The following is a 20,438-nucleotide window of genomic DNA, read 5'->3' as shown; positions in this document are numbered from 1 at the left end:
GGATCCGCCTTCAGCTTTTCTTTCTTTCAAAACGGCAAACTCAGTGGCGGAATTGTGACGTTAGTTGATTATCCTTTAATATTTTAGTTGACTGATTGCTCAGGTCGTTGATAACATTTTTATTGCAGAAATTCAAATCAGCCAGTAAAGATGAAGATTTGTTGTGCGGCCTCTCTGGTATGCTTCCTTCTCGTGGCAGCCATGGTGTCGTCGTCAGGTAAAGAAGCATTTAAATTTAGTTATTCATCGTTTGCAATAAATATATAACACGCTTTCCTTTGAAAATATGATGTGATTTTTCTTTCTAAATTTTCGGTGCTCCTGTCCACCTCGCAAATATCAACGCTTAACCGAAAGTGCTCGCACGTGCACGCTCAGGGTTGGCTCTGACGTCGTTCCCTAATTTTGAACAAAGGGCAGTGAAGCGCGCCGGAAACCTTTCCTCTATTGCCGAGGGCGTCGCTGTTCATAGTTAAGATCCCGCGTCGCAGACGCGCGTACTTTAACCTCGGTTAGCAACGTGTGCAAAGCAGCACCGAGATACACGTTCTGCGCCCCAAAATGACTCAACGAATTACAGGATGTGCTTTTCGAATTTCCTTTGAGGCAGGCTAATCGTGGCGCGTACTCCAATCTTGGTACACATGTGGCAACCTAGAACGAGGATTTCGATCGATGCTGTTTTGCAGACGGACTTGACCAGAGAGTTTTGTTTCGTCTGTGGCGAAGACTCATGTTCATAGTAGAGCGCTTTAATTTCAAGAAAGTCACTCTCCGTATTTCTTGGTGCCAGAGACTTTTCATTCGCGGTTTTCAGTTTCGCACGTGACTTCCGGCAAAGGCCGAAGTTCTGTCAGCCTGCGGCCGCCACCGAAGCATCTCGCCGCAAGTGAGAAAAAAACCTCCGGTGCCCTAAAGGTACTCTCCGAGTTAGATCACCAAGCTCGAAGAATGGGATGGATTTATATCATGAACTCCGTTTGTGTTATCGGACGAATCCAACAGCTTACGACATTCAAAACATAATGGATTTCAATCCTTAAATTATGCATAATATATGCTTAGTCTTCTAGGATAAAAAAGAGTCAAAACATCATACTAGGTAAATTAAAGTTCCCGTCTTCAAAACATTTGCCTGTTTCATGGCAGTTTAAGATATGAAGGGATCTTCATTCAGGCAGGTTCATTAGCACTTGATACCGGTCGAGTGGCAGGGTTCAATCTAGGGTATTTGAGGGGTAGAAACTTCCCTCTCCAAATGCCCAGATTCCCCCCAAAATAATGCTATCATTACAGTATATAAGTAATTATACCGAGAAAATCATCCAGATCCGACAAGATCATTTCTCAAACAGTAAAATTTCTCAAAATTGTGTCTCAAAATGCATCACTGAGATTGCGTCTCAGCGCATATTCATTTCAAAACACTTAAGGGGGGCATGCCCCCGGACCCCCTAGGAAGCTTGTCGCTTCGGCCACTCGAGACTTCTCCCCCAAACGATTTAGCCTAGATAGAAACCCAAGAGGTATTTGTCTATTCTATATTGCTGTCACTGCTTAAGGAAAGTTTGGCCAATGTCAATTTGTATTTGAATAACGCGTGAAATCTTCCGCCATTTTCTCCAGCGCTGCGCTGCCAAAACAGCAGAGCCACCGCACTGCGTGTCTCTTGCACCCTTCGTGTTATATAAATTCGATTGACGTCACTGAATGTACTAATGTCTGCAAAATAAACATCGGGTTATGAATAATTAGCCCAAAGAATTATGCCAATCATAGAAAGAAACATACTTTGAATAAACATCATTGTTACAGGAGCGAAAAATTATTGTCGATGTCATCACTATAACTATAATTAAGTACTATGTTATTATTATTATTATTATTATTATTATTATTATTATTATTATTATTATTATGATAAAGGCGGGTTGTCATTAAGGGTCGCCTGAAGGAATTCACCCACCCACACATAATAGTGTTGGGGGATTCTAAGTATGTTCTTTATATATATGTATTTTATTCCTTTCTCTACTCTTGTGTAACATTACCTAACTAACATAATACAGAAATGAATGGAATGATTAGTAGTAAACAGCGATAGTAATGAATTAACAATTATTCTTTGATATCGAGATGAATAGTGGCTAAATATTTACCGAGCCACGAAGTGGCGAGGTAAATATTTCTAAAGCCATTATTCACCGGGATTGAAAAGAATAACTGTTTTAGTATATACACACGAAGTGATCTCAGCAAAATCAGAGAGGAAACCATTAAAAAGTACGATTTGAAGACAGATCAGGTGAGCTAGACACACTCAGTGATCTTGGTGATTTAAGCAATCTGATTGGTTCGCTATCTCGAACTATTCAACAATATTCACCTCCTAGCGAGTAGATAATGTGGGAGCTCGGTGTTTTTCCCATTTTTTTAGAGAACGATCTTTTAAAAGGCGACAAAATCCTAGGGCTGACTTTTTTTAAGGCAAGAAAAGACTTGGAAGGATTCAATACGGCGTTTTTCAATTTACTGTAGCTGAGTTTTGTCGTGAACTCAGCGTTTTGTAACAAGAAAATTTTGGCTCAAAAATCGAAGTTTATTTATGACGAACAAATTTAAAAGGAAATGTTTGCAGAAATTCTACGTTTCAAGTAAACAGGAAAAAGAATGATACAGGAAGACGACGTCTTACCTCGAGCAACCGAGCCGCCTTTTGTCAGCACTTCATGCGAAGAACGACACAACAAACCCTTTTGGCCATAAACTTGGCGAGTCAACAGAAAACAACTAAGCTCTACTTTTCTTCTCAGGTAAAGAAACAGTTCAAACTTTTAGCGGTTCCATTTAAGCCATAACGCTGTTGTTTGCGAAATGATAAACTTGTGAATTGCCATGTTTGAAAATTCTCCAAAGATCTATTTTTAAACTTACGCGTGATTTGATCTGTCAATCAAATCGTACTTTTTAATGGTTTCCTCTCTGATTTTGTTGAGATCACTTCGTGTGTATATACTAAAACGTTTTAGTATATACACACTCAGTGATCTTGGTGAATTAAGCAATCTGATTGGTTCGCTATCTCGGGCTATTCAACAAGGCGGTGAATATAAAGCAGATGAACAAAATCGCTGTCGTGAACTGGGTGTTTTGCCAAAGTTTCGTAGTAAAGCCTTTTTGAAAATACACGAATATCCAAGTGCTGATGACTTTGAAGGCAAGAAAAGACTTCATGGTGTTTAAGCAGCGTGATTTATTGAGAAGTGGTTTACTGTAGCTGACTTTTTGTACGCTCGAAGCTATGTCTACCACCACAGAGGAAAACGAGGTCGCTTTGTCACTGTTTTGTGATCTCGGGATTTTCTCGCAAGACCAATTTCCCTATTAATAGAAGTTAATTCATGGAGAAAAGAAGAAGGCAAATATTTTGGACAATTGTACGTGCCAGCAAGTTAACAAGGCAAAGAACGTTGGAGATAAACAACGATCACCTTGATCGTAGCCGCTGTTGACAGCATTTGCAAGAAGCGACAAAGAAAACGTTCTCATCATTCACGGTGAATTGACAGAAACAAATAAAGCTCTACTTTTCTTCTAAGAATTGGGTAGTAATTTAAATTTTCGGCGTTTTCTTTTGAACCGTTGATGCCAGAGCTTACAAAACTCGATACAAAAAGATTAAAACTATCATTTACCATGTTTGAAGATACTGTAAAGATCTAACTTTTGCGCATTTACTGTTTACGGCTTCGTGTTCACGCATGAATTCACCCATAAATCAAACCAAACGTTTTCCAATGGTTTCCTTTCTGATTCTGTTGAGATTACTTCGTGTGAATATACTAAAACAATTATTCACCTCAGGCTCAGTTAATATTGTTGAATAATCCCCTTGACTTCGTCTCGGGGATTATTCAACAATATTAACATCGCCTTCGTTTGGTCTTTTTATTTAGGTATCTTAACTTATTCTCCCCACCACTCTACAACTACTTTACTTACTTAATAAGATATTTGATGAAATTACATTTAATCGTAAGAAAAATTTGTTAATTGTCCTTGTCAAATATTGTTTATTTGTAATTCAGTTGTGCCAGCGAAACGTACAGAAAAACGCAACGTCACGGACCATGCCCAAAAAGTGGATGATATTGCTCCCGGAAATTGTCTGCCACAATTGAGGAAACGTAAGCCAGAAAAATACAATCCTTAACTCTGCAAATTTGTGTTCTGAGTCAAATGTATTAAGGCGATTCGCATTGCGCATCTCTCACTGCGCATGACAAGATGGTCTCTTTTAAAAGCGCCTCGATTTCTTCAGATTAATTTTTTCTTAGTCAAAGATACTCTTTGTTGAGCTACATACGTTTCTTTACTTTTCAAAATAATCCATTTTTTATTCATTTACCCTTGACTCACATGGTGTAGACTATAGTGCCAGGCAGCATAAAGTGTATAAGCTCTCGGCCTTAATATAGGCTTCCTTGTCATTACCACTTTGAACATTTGTAAAATAGATTATAGAGACTAGTGAATTTGATCGATTTTGAAGACAAAGTTAATCCTGTATTAACGGGGTGTCCGTATTAAGCGAGTTTAATTTAGAGAAAATGTAAAGGCTTTCGCTCCTCATGGACAAAGCAAATCGTACGTAATAATGAGTAATCCATACGAAACAGCACTGTCCCAAAAGTTCGTTCCTCTAATTTCATGCACTATAACTTTTGATCAAAACTTTTTTTTACATGAAATTTCTAGAAGATATTTATTTCTCTAACAAGTACATGTGTTCAGAATTTCAGTTACTGGCATGCCCTTTTTGTTTTTTTTTATCACATTCTGTAGCCGTTGCGGCATGAAGTGGGATACAGCGTGTAGACCCACAAATGATCCATTTGAGCTTTTTTATCACCTGGTGCGAAGGATCCAGTTCAACCCCCAAACAATATTTGTTTGTTTAGGCAGCTGAAAAAAATTATTTTGAGCATTCATCCAAGAAAGATAATCATCCAGGCCTCCTTCCACAGCAAGGCTTTGTAATTCTTTACAAATTTGAAACGAGCTGGGCGTTAATTGGCAGACTAAGCAGAGGTTTTTTTGCCAAATTTAAACATTTCAAACAGATTTTCATGACCCGTTTATTTGGCTTGCTAACTATGTGAGACTGAGCTTCCTTGTCGGGTCTCCTATTTTGTATCTAGCCTTCTTTGAAACTATTTTAGCTGCTTTATTCAGGGCTTTTGGTCTTCTCCTTAGTTTCTTGCCTTCAAAACCTTCATTTCTCCATGATCATTAAATCATCCAACATTCGGATTTTTTCAGTTTTTTAGCAACTTCTACAACACATAAGCCATGCAGTAAATCGAAGTACACAGGCTAATGCTCTCACGCAGCTGAACGTTTTTGCGTTAAGGGGGTTTATCTTTCGTGATATTCACAAAAAACAAGGAAGGAGTTCGAGCGATTCGGGCTATGCGTGGCTGGAAAATATACTCGCACACGCGCACCTTTGGCGCGGAAGTACACAAATCGAATATTCGAGTCAAAAGATGGCACAACAAGTATGAAAATAGTGAATTAAATTAAAAGACACAACTTTTGGTGAAATGATTTGCTTACCAAGTCCAATCGTTCTGAAATACAGACTTATAAAGTAGAGGAACGAACTTTTGGGACAGCCTGTATTCCTGAAGCCTAAACTCCCGTTATTGTTAATAATGAGTTATCCGTATGAAGAGTGTGTCCGTAATGCGGGTTTTGACTGTACTAAGGAATAACGTTAACGTTAAATGGAATTGAAAGGTCATCACCACGTACGCCGCCATAAAATTACTTAATTAGGCTATAAGGGAGTAAGCAAATGCCTCCGTCAGATGCCTTTGCAGAGCCACCTGAATACCACACTGCTGATCACGAATATTCTAAAAATGCTTTTAATTAATGGGGCCGGAGTGGTACCGGGGGGTGGAGTGGTACGGGGGGTGGAGTGGTACGGGGGGTGGAGTGGTACGGGGGGTGGAGTGGTACGGGGGGTGGAGTAGTACGAGAGGACGGAGAGAAAAATGAGAGGGATAAGAGCTTTAAAAGGGTGTAAATCGAGACAAAAATCACAAGATGGCCGCTGTGCAAAAGAGCTGCTGCAGAAGAATCATTAAAACGAAGTCAATAGATATCGAAGAGAACGTGAATGAAAATTTAGATAACGTTTTCTTGTGGCCGAGATAAGTCTCAATGTGTTGGAAATGTGCAGTACGTAAGCGGTATGCGTGTTGCTAAGTTTCACTTCCTCACCCGAGGCCTTCGCCCTGAACATGCTGAATACACTCAGATGCCGATTGTGCAGGCTAAGGTTTAATTTACAATTCTTTCATCTTTTTTTTTTTTACAATTATTTTTCATTTTGATTACTGGTCACTTAAAGAGGGTGACTACCATTGTTCCTGTGATCTGTCCTCTACAGAAAATGAAAGAAACACGTTTTTAATCTATTTTAAATCCAATCTAGAAACCTTTTTGAAAGACCTTAACAAGTTCTAACTAGTTTTAAATTTCCTTACCTCGATTTTAAGATTTTTGAGCCAATTCTTATTTTACTTTTTAGCAATAAATAATAAATGTACTTAAGTTATGTGGGCCCAACTGAAAACCTCCGTGGTAAGTCATTTGCTCGATATAGAGTGGTTGGTTATAAAATATATTAATATGATAATATTAATATATTAATTGCTCACACTCCTTATAATTTTTGCCAAGAGAAGATGTTTTTCTCAATCATGTTTTGGCCTGTATTGGATAGACACAGCCACCAGTGACGTTAACGAAGGCTTATTGTATGTAGCCTGTTCCAGGCGTTCAGGTAAGTGGAGAGCGGGAGAAAATTAACTCGCTCCCCACTTACCGCCGCGCTCTACTATCTGAACGCCTGGAACAGACTATATTGTATGTTGCATAAACTCCTATTTAAGATTAACTAACAATTTGTTTCAGATTTGGAAATTTTGTTGACAAAAGTGGCCGATGAGTTCTTAATCAAACTTCGACGAGCAGTTTCTAAAAGGGTACGTCAAAAAACCGACAATGTAATCAGTAACAAGATTGACGTCTTTCCCATTCATTTACATATAAATTATTTATCTTGTAATTCTAGCGACTATTTTTTAGCTTTCTTACTCTTTTTGTATTAATCATTGTGTCATTGTAATTTCTAGATTTACTATCGTTCTGACGCACTATCTTGTAAATTAATCATTATTGTCACTGAAAAGCCATCTTTAGGAAGTGTCATCAAAGTTCGTATTGCATCTTAGGTCATGCGTCATGGATTAAGATGTTTCTTGAAATGTTACGTTGGGGGGAAAGGTAGGGGTATAACTAGTGACTTCAAGTGCTGAGGAGACTCTTTTTTTTTTGGAGGGAGGGTTGGGGAGGGGGGACTGTCAGCTTCCCATTTGACCCCACGGCTCCGCCTTCCGCGAAGGTGTGAAAATATGGCGTAACCAATGATTTTAAGCGGTTTTCTCCCAGCACTTGTACTGCGAAACTTGATTATGAACTATATGTACTTGAAACTGCGAAATTAAATGCGTTCATCTATCAAGAAGGAGAAAAAAGAGCTAAATATGTTGTTTTAATTCACCACTTTAGAAAATAGAGGAAACTAGGTCAACTTAACTTTCGCAAAGACTTCTGGGACTGTCTCTAGGGACGTGGGAAAAAATTGGCCAATAGCTGATCGCCGAGTCCCCAGTAATGATCCCAGAAACAATTGCGAGACAGATTTCTGCTCCAGTCCCTTTCTCGGTTATAAAGTGGCAAATTTCATGTGCCATCAAATTGTTGGAATATATTTTGAGAAATTTTAGCTCCTTAGCAGTTTTGGTATTTCAACTAGACCAATGTCGATATGTTAAATTCATACTTGTCTCGTAGGCTTGGCGGACAGAAACAAGATAAATTCCCTTAAGGTTTCGGGGTGAATATTACATTTCGTTTTATTCCCTAAGCCTTGAGGCCAAGTTTGAATATTTAAACAAAAACATTAGTCTAGTAATGAGAGGACTTTTTGAGATAACTAATATCGTAAATTATGTCTAGTAATTTGGAAAGTCAGGTTTTAGCTGTAAAGTTCTTAAATCAAGAATTTTCCTTTTCTTGACTTTACACTGGATTATGTCTTTTCCCAGCTTTTTGCAACCAAATCGCTATGATAATAACACATTCAAATCTGTGCAGGTTGACCGGTTTGTAAAGGTTTGACCGCCAAACTTAAGGTTTATTAAAAAAAGGAAGATGGTGAAAGAGAGAAATATCCTTTTCCAATCCCTTTTTGGCTTCAAACTGTTTCTACCTCCACTAGTACCACAAGAAGAAAGAAAGTAAAAGAATAGTTAACGCCTTACATAGTGCATCTCCTGCACTAGTATAGCAGATCTTGTCAAAGTCACCATTAAATGAATTAGGCTGATTTAGCAACAGAACGGGAACGTCAGTTGACGACGGCGCGCGCAAATTTAAAAACTGGCTTGATCAATGGCAGAGCGGCAAGTTGGGCACTGGAAGTCGTGTTTAGTGCTTTCCGAGCGCTTTCCGTCGTCAACTGACGTTCCCGTCCTGTTGCTAAATCAGCCTAAAAATATCTCGTTGGGACCTCGGAAAGGTGGCTGCGTCCGATTAATAGAGAAGACCGCAGTTTGCATATTGTACTTAATTAAAACCTACAATAGGCGACAAAATGTGTTAAGACACTTCATCCTAAACTGAATTTTTTTTTACCTTTTACTGACTTCAAAAGGGGGGAAGATATCTTTTCCTCCCCTGATCCCCTCCATGCAATGTTGTGCCGCTGTTCGAGCTACCTATAGAAAACAACAAACACCCCAACTTTGAATTGAGGGAACAACGGAGGGGTGAGGATTCTTTTGTTCCCTGAGGTTACCTAGCTCTTTGAGTACAATGTCTAAACAATTTTGTCGCCGATTGCAGGTATTCTCATTACGAAATGTCATATAACTGTTATTCTTTTAAATTCATTTGTCAGGATTTTTCAGAAGATGATGATATATGATATAACAAGAGTCATGAGTAAGACGGAAGAATAATCCATTTTGTTCCAAGATATGAGATGGCTCACAGTTCACACCTGTTATCAGCTTGGAGTAATTAAAATAATCTAGACTTGGTGCAAGAGTACAATAAAATTACTATAGCATTATATTGGCCTATTTTCTCTGTCTCTATGTGGTACTATACAAGATTGCGTTCTATTTCAATCTGTAATCAGATTAATAAGTGACCTACTCGATGGCCTTGGGTTTAAAAGACAGGTTCATGGCAATTTTTTGGTAGCTGAGTCTTCGTCGCTAATTTTGATACAGCTGTAATTCAAACAAAACATTTTGAGTCTTGTAATTACCTCTAGTCCGGTCAGTCAGCTCTGATCTACACCCTGTTTTCACGAGCAGAATTGGCACATCAGCTTAAGATCTGACTGTTAGGGTCGAAGCAAAACCGTCAGCTTGTGTGACGATTTCGGTTATTTTTCCCGACAACTTTCTAAAGTGTTGATGAACATAAAAATTCTGCAATTGGCAAACATATTTGTGAAGCTTCGATCACACACAGAGATTCCGGGGAAGGGTTAGCCTGCGAAGCGCAGATGTATTTCCGGTCGTCGCTTCTCTCCCTCGAAAGTGACGACCGGAAATACTTGTGCGCTTCGCAGGCTAAAGAAGGGTTTGACTGTCTCTTCACCGAAATGCTGTCTACAAATGAGAAAGGACGCGACAGGCAAAACTCTTGCACCTAAGAATCCTAGAAGTAAGGTAAGACTAGTTTGTTAAAGAGCGCTATAAAACCAGAGTTTTAACTACCATTTGGACTTCTTAGAAGTCAAAGTTTATAAATTGATTAAAAAGAAATAATACAATACAACGAACTTGGAATCGAACTTTAGGAATTTGTAATTTGCTAACCAAGGGCAACAAAACCAAACAAGTTTAATCAATGTCGCGAAGACCCAGATGTATCCACACCTGTTCTTTGAAACAACAAGCCTTGATAAAAATCTCGTCAGAAACATGCATTCGACATCTGTATTGCCATTTTCTTCAGGCTGCAGCTAAAGTAGACACAGAAGTGAATACAAACTTTATTGACTGACAAATGATAATCTGTCGATCATATTCTGGACATTGTTATTGACAGACTAAATCAGACTGCACGTAGTATTAAAATAGAAAGGAGATTAGTTAAAGGACTAATTTACACAATATTAACCATTTTTTGCTCGATGGAATGTTTTCAACTACTGTTCACTCGAGTAGAAGAGGCCGTTTTTAACCCGAAAATGGAAGCTCTTCTCCGTCTTTAAGCGCATTTGAAGTTTAAGATTTGATCGAATACGTCATGTATGTGGTGGCATGGGATCAATTAGTTAACATTTATGCAATGCTTTCTCGTGGTATGCCTTACATATCCCACTCGGAACTTGATTTTTCTTTAAATACACACACACCTAAATCCATACAAACTCGCCTGAGAAAAATCAAGTCACTCGTGAGATATTTCACGGTATATCATTTCCAAGTATTCCATAACCAGTAAAAAGCTTAATCTGTCATTATTATCGCTATAAGATTTTCAAATATTCCAATGAAGCTTTGCACTGTCGCCGCGTCATTAGAGCTCACATATATCATGAACTTAACTTTCCCAGATAATTTCATTTGCACAATAATTTTTTCTCTTATCCCTTTTTTCTGGCATTTAAATGGCAGTATATCGTAAAGTAAGCAATGCTAAGCAAAAAAATATTTTTTTTTGCCACGATAGGACCATGCACGTTCCCCGAGTACTAAGTTGCAGAATTGAATTTCAAATCAGATTCAACTGGACTGATCAATGAAGAAATGCGATGCGACAGTTCAAATGGAATCGCAGAGATGCCAACCTCTGGAGATTTAAAATCTGGAGACTCTCTGTTTTCCATTAGCCCACTACCCCCGGAAATTTAGGACATTATACCAAGTCTTACATGAAGTAGATACCATCAAAATTCGCGATCATTGTTTTGATGCCAGAAATAATCTTTGTCAGTGACTAAATAGGGGTAAAATGCCTCAGAAACAGTATTACGAACAAGAAAAATTCAAGTTTTAAACTAAAAATGGGCTAAATTTCAATTTAAGGCACAGAAAAGCTCAAAAGATGATTTTATCCGGGAGATAAAGCGACCCGTACGGGAGACCGGGAGATTGGTGTCGTATCCGGGAGACTCCCGGATAATCCGGGAGGGTTGGCATGTATGGAATCGGGTCATCGCTTAAATGAATGACCTATCAGCTACTGACACAATTGTTCAATAACTTAAGTTAGTTATGCGTTGTTTTGGTTTGTTAATTTGATCACTGCGAAATTCGACCTGCTGTTAACTTATCTGGTGAGAATCTGAAAACTTGAGGCGAGCGACTAAAGTATTATGTCATCTAACCTAATATGTCATATCTAATTGCTATTGTTTTATTTTGTATTCAGTTTGTTATAGATGTGCGACAACTGCGAATCATTCTAGTTTTTGTTGGATTTTGTCGAGCATCCAAGTGCTTTAAGAGAGCGAACACATTTATTGAAGAGGATCAAACCTGGTAAGTGGGCGGGAAAATCGATTCGATAGCTCATTTCTCTGTTCTGAACAGCTCATTCTGTTTATAATTTCCAAATTGCTTTTGGACTAGCGCATGTTGCGAGTCTGCTGGCTGCTTATTCCGATGACTGTTTTGGTCTTAGTATAGCTTTTTGAATTATTGGTTTCTCCTAACATGTATTGTGCCTAAAACTACTGGGAGGATATATTTTTGTTTATGTATTTTCCTACCTCTAGCGGTGGAATTTTCAGTGGGATGTTTAATTGCTGTCACTACGATTAATTTTTAATAATAAGACAAAAATTTCGGATCATCCCAGTAGAAAAGAATTCAAAGGAGTCCAGAAACTGTTGGAAATACGATTCTTCAAGACACAATCAAAGTGCTTTAGTTTTCTGTTAAACTGCACAAGGCAGCAGTTGCTCGGGAAGAATTCTAGTGAATTTAGAATAGGATTGAAATCTTGATCAAACCTAATGCCTATTCAAGGTCTACTGTACTGTAAAAGCGAAGAAATAAAACCCTAATCAATGATAATAGCCCGGATAACACCATGGAGAAATTTCCATGTAATACTGATCACAGGTAGTTGTATGCAGCTTACTGCTGATCACAGATCTTCCAAAAATGATTAAGTGGGGGGCGGGGGTTGGGGAGGACAGACAAGTGGAAGCCCTGGAACAAAGGGAGAAGGAATGGTATGGGAGGTGGAAGAAGAAAAAGTCGCAAGGGGAACTCTTAAAGGGTGGAAAGCGGGAGAAATTACTGGACAATGCTCATTACAGTTCGCAACAAAAAGAAGCAATAAAAAAGAGACGGACCACATTCCCCCTAATTTCGAATAAATTATACATGACCTCGGAAATGATTTTGAACAATTTTGAGTTTTTTACAAAACAATTAAAACACTTTTTTAAGAATAGCACGATTGTGGATCGCCTTGGAATTCAGAATTAGCAGGAATTGGGAAGATTTAAAGCAAAAGAACTTTGGAAATACTCCAAAACAATTTCAAGACTGAAATCAGACGAACAACGATTTCCAACGATTTCTCTGAGATATACTTGGCAAATATGAATTCCGAAGTTTGAAACAAAACTATGGACGACATTGAATGATCTTGTTGTGAAGAAAGAGAAATCGTCTTAGTTTCCTATTTCGTTAAAATTATTTATCTTTAGCTAAATTCACGTTTTTCGTGTTAACTTCTAAATGCATGATAACTGAACGTCTTTTTCTCAAAGCCAGTGTAGTAGCCTTGTCTCTTTTATAGAACCGAAATATATATGAAACAAGGATATCCATAGGTAACTGCAACAGATTCACTCTACCTTGGGGGAAACTGATCCGTTAGAGGATTTATTTAATCTTTGAATTAATTACTATAATGGCATTTCACTGTGATTTACCAAGGTCGGCTATACCTTCTACGTTCATACCTTTCATACCGTTCATATCTTTCACGTTCATTCCAGCAGAATCATTTCCGTTCAGTAACTTCTATAAAATTCTGTAAACTATGACCACAGAAGCAAAATAGCATGTCAAAATAAGTATTTTAAAATTGCAGAATTAAATTTCAAATCAGATTTATAATATCAACTGGACTGGTTACTAAAGAAATGCGATGCAACAGTTTAATTAAATGGAGTCGGGTCATCGCTTATATATGGCTTATCAACTACACAGTTGTTACCAGTATTAGACGGACACCCACAGAACTTTCGCTGTCTTTGTTTAATAGAGGTGTCCGCTAAAGTCAGGTTCGTTTTACTAATAATATGGTAAGAGACACGGTTTCAAAGATACAATGTATTTAACCGAGCTACTCGTCCGTTTAATACCAGTTTTACTGTAGTTATGCGTTGGTTTAGTTCTTTAATTTGATCACTGCGTAAAACGACCTGCGTATTGATTCATCTGGTAAGAATCTGAAAACTCGATGCGACTGACTATAGGATTAAGTCACAGTGTTAAACCTAATATGTCATATCTATTTGCCATTGTTTTATTTTGTATTCAACTTGTTATTGATGATCAACGACTGCGAGTCATTGTATCCTAGTTTTGGGTGGATTTTGATGAGTACCTAAGAGCTTTAAGCAAGTGATCTCAGTTATTGAAGTGGGTCCATCTTGGTAAGTTCACGAAAAATCCCATGTTCAAAACGATTTGATAGCTCATTTAACTGTTTCTAAACAGCTACTTCCGTTTCCATGCTTTTCTATTTTTTTCTTTGACCAATCATCTGTTGTTTAGTGGACATATTGCATTGGTGTGAGTCTGACTGATTATTCAAGACTTTTTGGGGCTCATAATATAGTTAATTTATTTAAACGTTGGTTTCTCCAAATCTTTTAACCTTAAAAGAGAAAAGATTGTTTTATGAATTGTTATAACTCTAGCGAAGGACTTTTCAACAGGATGTTCTGACTGTTAATAGAAGCTAAGTATAATTAATTTACAACAAAAGCACAAAAATTTTTAACGATCCCGGTAGACAATAATTCAAAGGATTCCTGAAATTGTTCGAAATACGGACAATCAAAGTTTCTCTTAAATTGCATTTCATCAACGAGGCACCAGTTTAATTCTTACTAACTATAGCCCGGATGACGCATTTTAGAAAAGAATTTCCTTGTAAGAGATGTGTTGATACTCTCACTGGTAGTTGTATCCAAAAATAGATATATAGATTTAGCAGAGGCAAAAGGCGAAGCTCCCGTTAATGAAAACATGTTGAAAAGAAATCCGTTTAGAGGTGAGCTTGCGACTGGTTGAAAACAAGTATCTTTTCAGGGGTAAACTGAAACCTGAGCCCACGATATGGTCCTGTGATACTGGTCAGGGGATACTTTGTTTTGACAGCTGTCAATTGACCACAACATGTACGTTCAACATTTCACATTCTGGTTTCTCTTTGGTGCGGACGGACGGGGCGGGCGGACGTCCAGTCATTGGACTACCAAAATTTATCTGATGGTTGGATGACCAAATTTTCTTAGCTACGGAGCTCTGCTGTTAAGTGGGGGAGGACATGGCAGTAGAATCCCTGGAGAATAGTGGGAGTAAGTGGTACGGGAGGCGCAAGAGGAAAAGGCGGGAGGTGGGGGCTTTAAAAGGGTAGTAAGCGGGATGATGGAATAGGAGAAAATTACGCAACAATGCTTATTACTCCATTATCGCAAAGAAGCCAAGAATGGGGAGGGATTCTGGTTTGGATCCCCCATCTCTCCCCACCTCCACCCCCATCCAATTTTGAAAGAGAAAACACCAGGTGCTCAGTTTTTAAAGAATAGCACAATTGTCGATCGGCTTGAAATTCAGAATCAGCAGGCATTGGAAAGATTTAGAGAAAAATTTTTTGAAAATTCCAAAACAAATTCAAGACTGAAGTGGTTGGACTAGTGGCTTTCTGATCCAATGGTTTCTCGATAAAAAGCTGATAGCAGAAATTTAAGGCAAAACATCAGCGAAATTTTTCATGAGTCAAACTCACGTTTTTGTATTATTGTTCAATGATAGCTGCAGGTTTTTTTTCAAAGTTTAGTAGCCGTCAAGTTAGGAGCAAAAAGATAGATAGATCAATGCACCTGTTACAACAACGGATCCGCCTTCAGCTTTTCTTTCTTTCAAAACGGAAGACTCAGTGGCGGAATTGTGCCGTTAGTTGGTTATCCTTTAATATTTTAGTTGACTGATTGCTCAGGATTGCTCAGGTCGTTGATAACATTTTTATTGCAGAAAATAAAATCAGCCAGTAAAGATGAAGATTTGTTGTGCGGCCTCTCTGATATGCTTCCTTCTCGTGGCAGCCATGGTGTCGTCGTCAGGTAAAGAAGCATTTATATTTAGTTATTCATCGTTTAAAATAAATATATACCATGTTTTCCTTTGAAAATATGATGTGATTTTTCTTTCTAAATTTTCGGCGGTGCTCCTGTCCACCTCGCAAATATCAGCGTTTAACCGAAAGTTATTTGTTACTCGCATTTGCAAGCTCAGCGTTGGTTCTGACGTCGTTCCCTAATTTTGAACAAACGGCAGTGAAGCGCGCCGGAAAGCTTTCCTCTATGGTCGAGGGCGGCGCTGTTCATAGTTAAGATTCCGCGTCGCAGACGCGCGTACTTTAACCTCGGTTAGCAATGTCTGCGAAGCAGCACCGAGATACACGTTCTGCGCTTCAAAATGACTCAACGAATAACCGGATGTGCTTTTCGAATTTCCTTTGAGGCAGGCTAATCATTGTGCGTACTCCAATCTTGGTACACATGTGGGAGCCTAGAACGAGGATTTCGATGCTGTTTTGCAGACGGACTTGACCAGAGAGTTTTGTTTCGTCTGTAGAGCGCTTTAATTTCAAGAAATCCTCTCTCCGTATTTCTTGGTGCCAGAGACTTTCGTTCGCGGTTTTCAATTTCGCACGTGGCTTCGGCCAAAGGCCGATGTTCTGTCGGCCTGCTGCCGCCACCGAAGCATCCCGTGTCAAGTGAGAAAAAAACCTCCGGTACCGAGTTAGATCACCAAGCTCGAAGAATGGGATGGATTTATATTATGAACTCCGTTAGTGTTATCGGACGAATCCAACAGCTTCAGACATTGAAAACATGATGGATTTCAATCCTGAAATTATGCATAATATGCTAAGTCTTCTGGGATAAAAAAGAGTCAAAACATCATACTAGGTAAATTAAAGTTCCCATCTTCAAAACATTTACCTGTTTCAGTGCAGTTTAAGATATGAAGGGATCTTTATTCAAGCAGGTTCATTAGCACTTGATACCAGTCGAGTGGCAAAGTCCTATCTAGGGTATTTGAGGGGTAGAAGCTTCCCTCCCCAAATGCCCAGATTCTCCCCCCAAAAATAATGCTTTCATTACAGTATATGAGTAATTATACCGGGAAAATCATCTAGACCCGACGAAATCATTTCTCAAACAGTAAAATTTCTCAAAATTGTGTCTGAGAATGCACCACAGAGATTGCATCTCAGAGCATATTCATTTCAAAAAATTTCCGGAAGGCATGCCCCGGACCCCCCTAGGAAGCATGTCGCCTTCGGCCACTCGGGACTTCTCCCCCAAACGATAAATCCTAGATAGAACCCTGAGTGGTATTTGTCTATTCTATATTGCTGTCACTGCTTAAGGAAAGTTTGGCCAATGTTAATTTGTATTTGAATAACGCGTGAAATCTTCCGCCATTTTCTCCAGCGCTGCGCTGCCAAAACAGCAAAGCTACCGCACGGCGTGTCTCTTGCACCCTTCGTGCTATATAAATTCGATTGACGTCACTGAATGTATTAATGTCGGCAAAAAAAAAACATCGGGTTATGAAGAATTAGCTCAAAGAATTATGCCAATCTTAGAAAGAAACATACTTTGAATAAACATCATTGTTACAGGAGCGAAAAATTATTGTCGATGTCATCACTATAGCTATAATTAAGTACTATATTATTATTATTATTATTATTATTATTATTATTATTATTATTATTATTATTATTATTATGATAAAGGCGGGTTGTCATTAACGGTCGCCTGAAGGAATTCTCCCACCCAGACATAATAGTGGTGGGGGATTCTAAGTATGTTCTTTATATTTATGTATTTTATTCCTTCCTCTACTGTTTTGTAACATTTACTTAACTAACATAATACAGAAATGAATGGAATGATTATAGTAAACAGTGAGAGTAATAATTATAGTAAATATTAAAAGTTTGGTATTTTTATTTTGGTATCTTAACTTATTCTCCCTATTACTCTACAATTACTTTACTTACATAATAACATATTTGATGAAATGATATTTAATCGTGAGAAAAATTTGTTAATTGTCCTTGTCAAATATTGTTTATTTGTAATTCAGTTGTGCCAGCGAAACGTACAGAAAAAGGCGACGTCACGGACCATGCACAAAAAGTGGATGATGTTTTTCCCGGAAATCGTCTGCCACAATTGAGGAAACGTAAGCCAGAAAAAATACAATCCTTAACTCTGCAAATTTGTGTCCTGAGTCAAATGTGTTAAGGCGATTCGCACTGCGCATCTCCCACTGCGCATGACAAGATGGTCACTTTTAAAAGCGCCTCGATTTCTTCAGCTTAATTTTTTCTTAGTCAAATATACTCTTTGTTGAGCTACATACTTTTCTTTACTTTTAAAAATAATCCATTTTTTATTCATTTACCCTTGACTCACATGGTGTACCCTATAGTGCCAGGAAGCATAAAGTGTATCACGGCTCCCGGCCTTAATATAGGCTTCCTTGTCATTACCACTTTGAACATTTGTAAAATAGATTATATAGACTAGTGAATTTGATCGATTTTAAAGAGAAAGTTAATCCTGTATTAACGGGGTGTCCGTATTAAGGGAATTGAATTTAGAGAAAATGTAAAGGCTTTCGTTCCTCAGGGACAAAGCAAATCGTACGTAATAATGAGTAATCCACACGAAACAGCACTGTCGCAATACACGACCGATGATTACAGGGTGTCCCAAAAGTTCGTTCTTCTAATTTCATGCCCTATAACTTTTGATCAAAACTTTATTTTTACATGAAATTTCTAGAAGATGTTTATTTCTCTAACAAGTACATGTGTTCAGAATTTCAGTAACTGGCATGCCCTTTTTATTTTTTTTTATCACATTCTGTAGCCGTTGCGGCATGAAGTGGGATACAGAATGTAGACCCACAAATGATCCATTTTGAGCTTTTTTATCACCTGGTGCGCAGGATCCAGTTCAACCCCCAAACAATATTTATTTGTTTAGGCAGTTGAAAAAAATTATTTTGGGCATTCATCCAAAAAAGATAATCATCCAGGCCCCCTTCCACAGCAAGGCTTTGTAATTCTTTACAAATTTGAAACGAGTTGGGCGTTAAGACTAAGCAGAGGTTTTTTTGCCATCTCATGGACCTCTAAATGTAAACATTTCAAACAGATTTTCATGACCCTTTTATTTGGCTTGCAAACTATATGAGACTGAGCTTCCTTGTCGGGTCTCCTATTTTTTATCTAGCCTTCTTTAAAACTATTTTAGCTGCTTTATTCAGGGCTTTTGGTCTTCCCCTTAGTTTCTTGCCTTCAAAACCTTCATTTCTCCATGATCATTCTACCATCCAATATTCGGACTTTGCCAGTATTTTAGCAATTTCTACAACAGATAAGCCAGTAAATCGAAGTATACAGGCTAATGTTCTCACGTAGCTGAACGTTTTTGCGTTAAGGGGGTTTATCTTTCGTGATATTCTCAAAAAACAAGGAAGGAGTTCGAGCGATTTGGGCTATGAAACACAAAAATATGTGGCTGGAAAATATACTCGCGCACGCGCACCTTTGGCGCGGAAGTACACAAATCGAATATTCGAGTCAAAAGATGGCACAACAAGTATGAAAATAGTGAATTATATTAAAAGACACAACTTTTGTTGAAATGATTTGCTTAGCAAGTCCAATCGTTCTGAAATACAGACTTACAAAGTAGAGGAACGAACTTTTGGGACTCCCTGTATTCCCGAAGCCTGAACTCCTGTTATTATTAATAATGAGTTATCCGTATCAAGAGTGTGTCCGTAATGCGGGTTTTGACTGTACTAAGGAATAACGTTAACGTTAAATGGAATTAAGAGGTCATCACAACGTACGCCGCAATAAAATTACTTAATTAGGTTATAAGGGAGTAAGCAAATGCCTCCGTCAGATGTCTTTGCAGAGCCACCTGAATACCACACTGCTGATCACGAATATTCTAAAAATGGTTTTAATTAATGGGGCCGGAGTGGTACCGGGGGTGGAGTGGTACGAGAGGACGGAGAGAAAAAGGAGAGGGATAAGAGCTTTAAAAGGGTGTAAATCGAGACAAGAATCACAAGACGGCCAGCGGCTGTGCAAAAGAGCTGCTAGCTGCAGAAGAATCATTAAAACTAAGTCAATAGATATCGAAGAGAACGTGAATGAAAATTTACAGAACGTTTTCTTGTGGCCGAGATAAGTCTCCATGTGTTGGAAATGTGCAGTACGTAAGCGGTATGAGTGTTGCGGAGTTTCACTTCCTCACCCGAGGCCTTCGCCCTGAACATGCTGAATACACTCAGATGCCGATTGCGCAGGCTAAGGTTTAATTTCCAATTCTTTCATCTTTTTTTTTACAATTATTTGGTGATTTTGATTACTGGTCACTTAAAGAGGGTGACTACCATTGTTCCCGTGATCTGTCCTCTACAGGAAATGAAAGAAAAACGTTTTTAATCTATTTTAAATCCAATGTAGAAAACTTTTTGAAACACCTTTCTAACTTAACTAGTTTTAATTTTTGAGCCAATTCTTATTTTACTTTTTAGCAATTAAATAATAAATGTACTTAACTAATGTGGGCCCAACTGAAAACCTCCATGGTGAGTCAATTGCACGATATAGTGTGGTTGGTCATAAAATATATTAATATGATAATATTAATATATTAATCGCTCACACTCCTTATAATTTTTGCCAAGAGAACATGTTTTTCTTAATCATGTTTTTGCTTGTATTGGATAGACACAGCCACCAGTGACGTTAACGAAGGCTTATTGTATGTAGCCTGTTCCAGACGTTCAGGTAAGTGGAGAGCGGGAGAAAATTAACTCGCTCCCCATTTACCGCCGCGCTCTACTATCTGAACGCCTGGAACAGGCTAAATTCTATGTTGCATAAACTCCTGTTTAAGATTAACTAACAATTTGTTTTTTAGATTCTGAAATGTTGTTGGAAAAAATGCTTGATGAGTTCTTAATCAAACTTCTACG

Source organism: Porites lutea, chromosome 8 (assembly GCF_958299795.1).
Source record: "Porites lutea chromosome 8, jaPorLute2.1, whole genome shotgun sequence".
NCBI classification, from domain to species: Eukaryota; Metazoa; Cnidaria; class Anthozoa; order Scleractinia; family Poritidae; genus Porites; species Porites lutea.
This window is presented reverse-complemented; position numbering follows the sequence as displayed.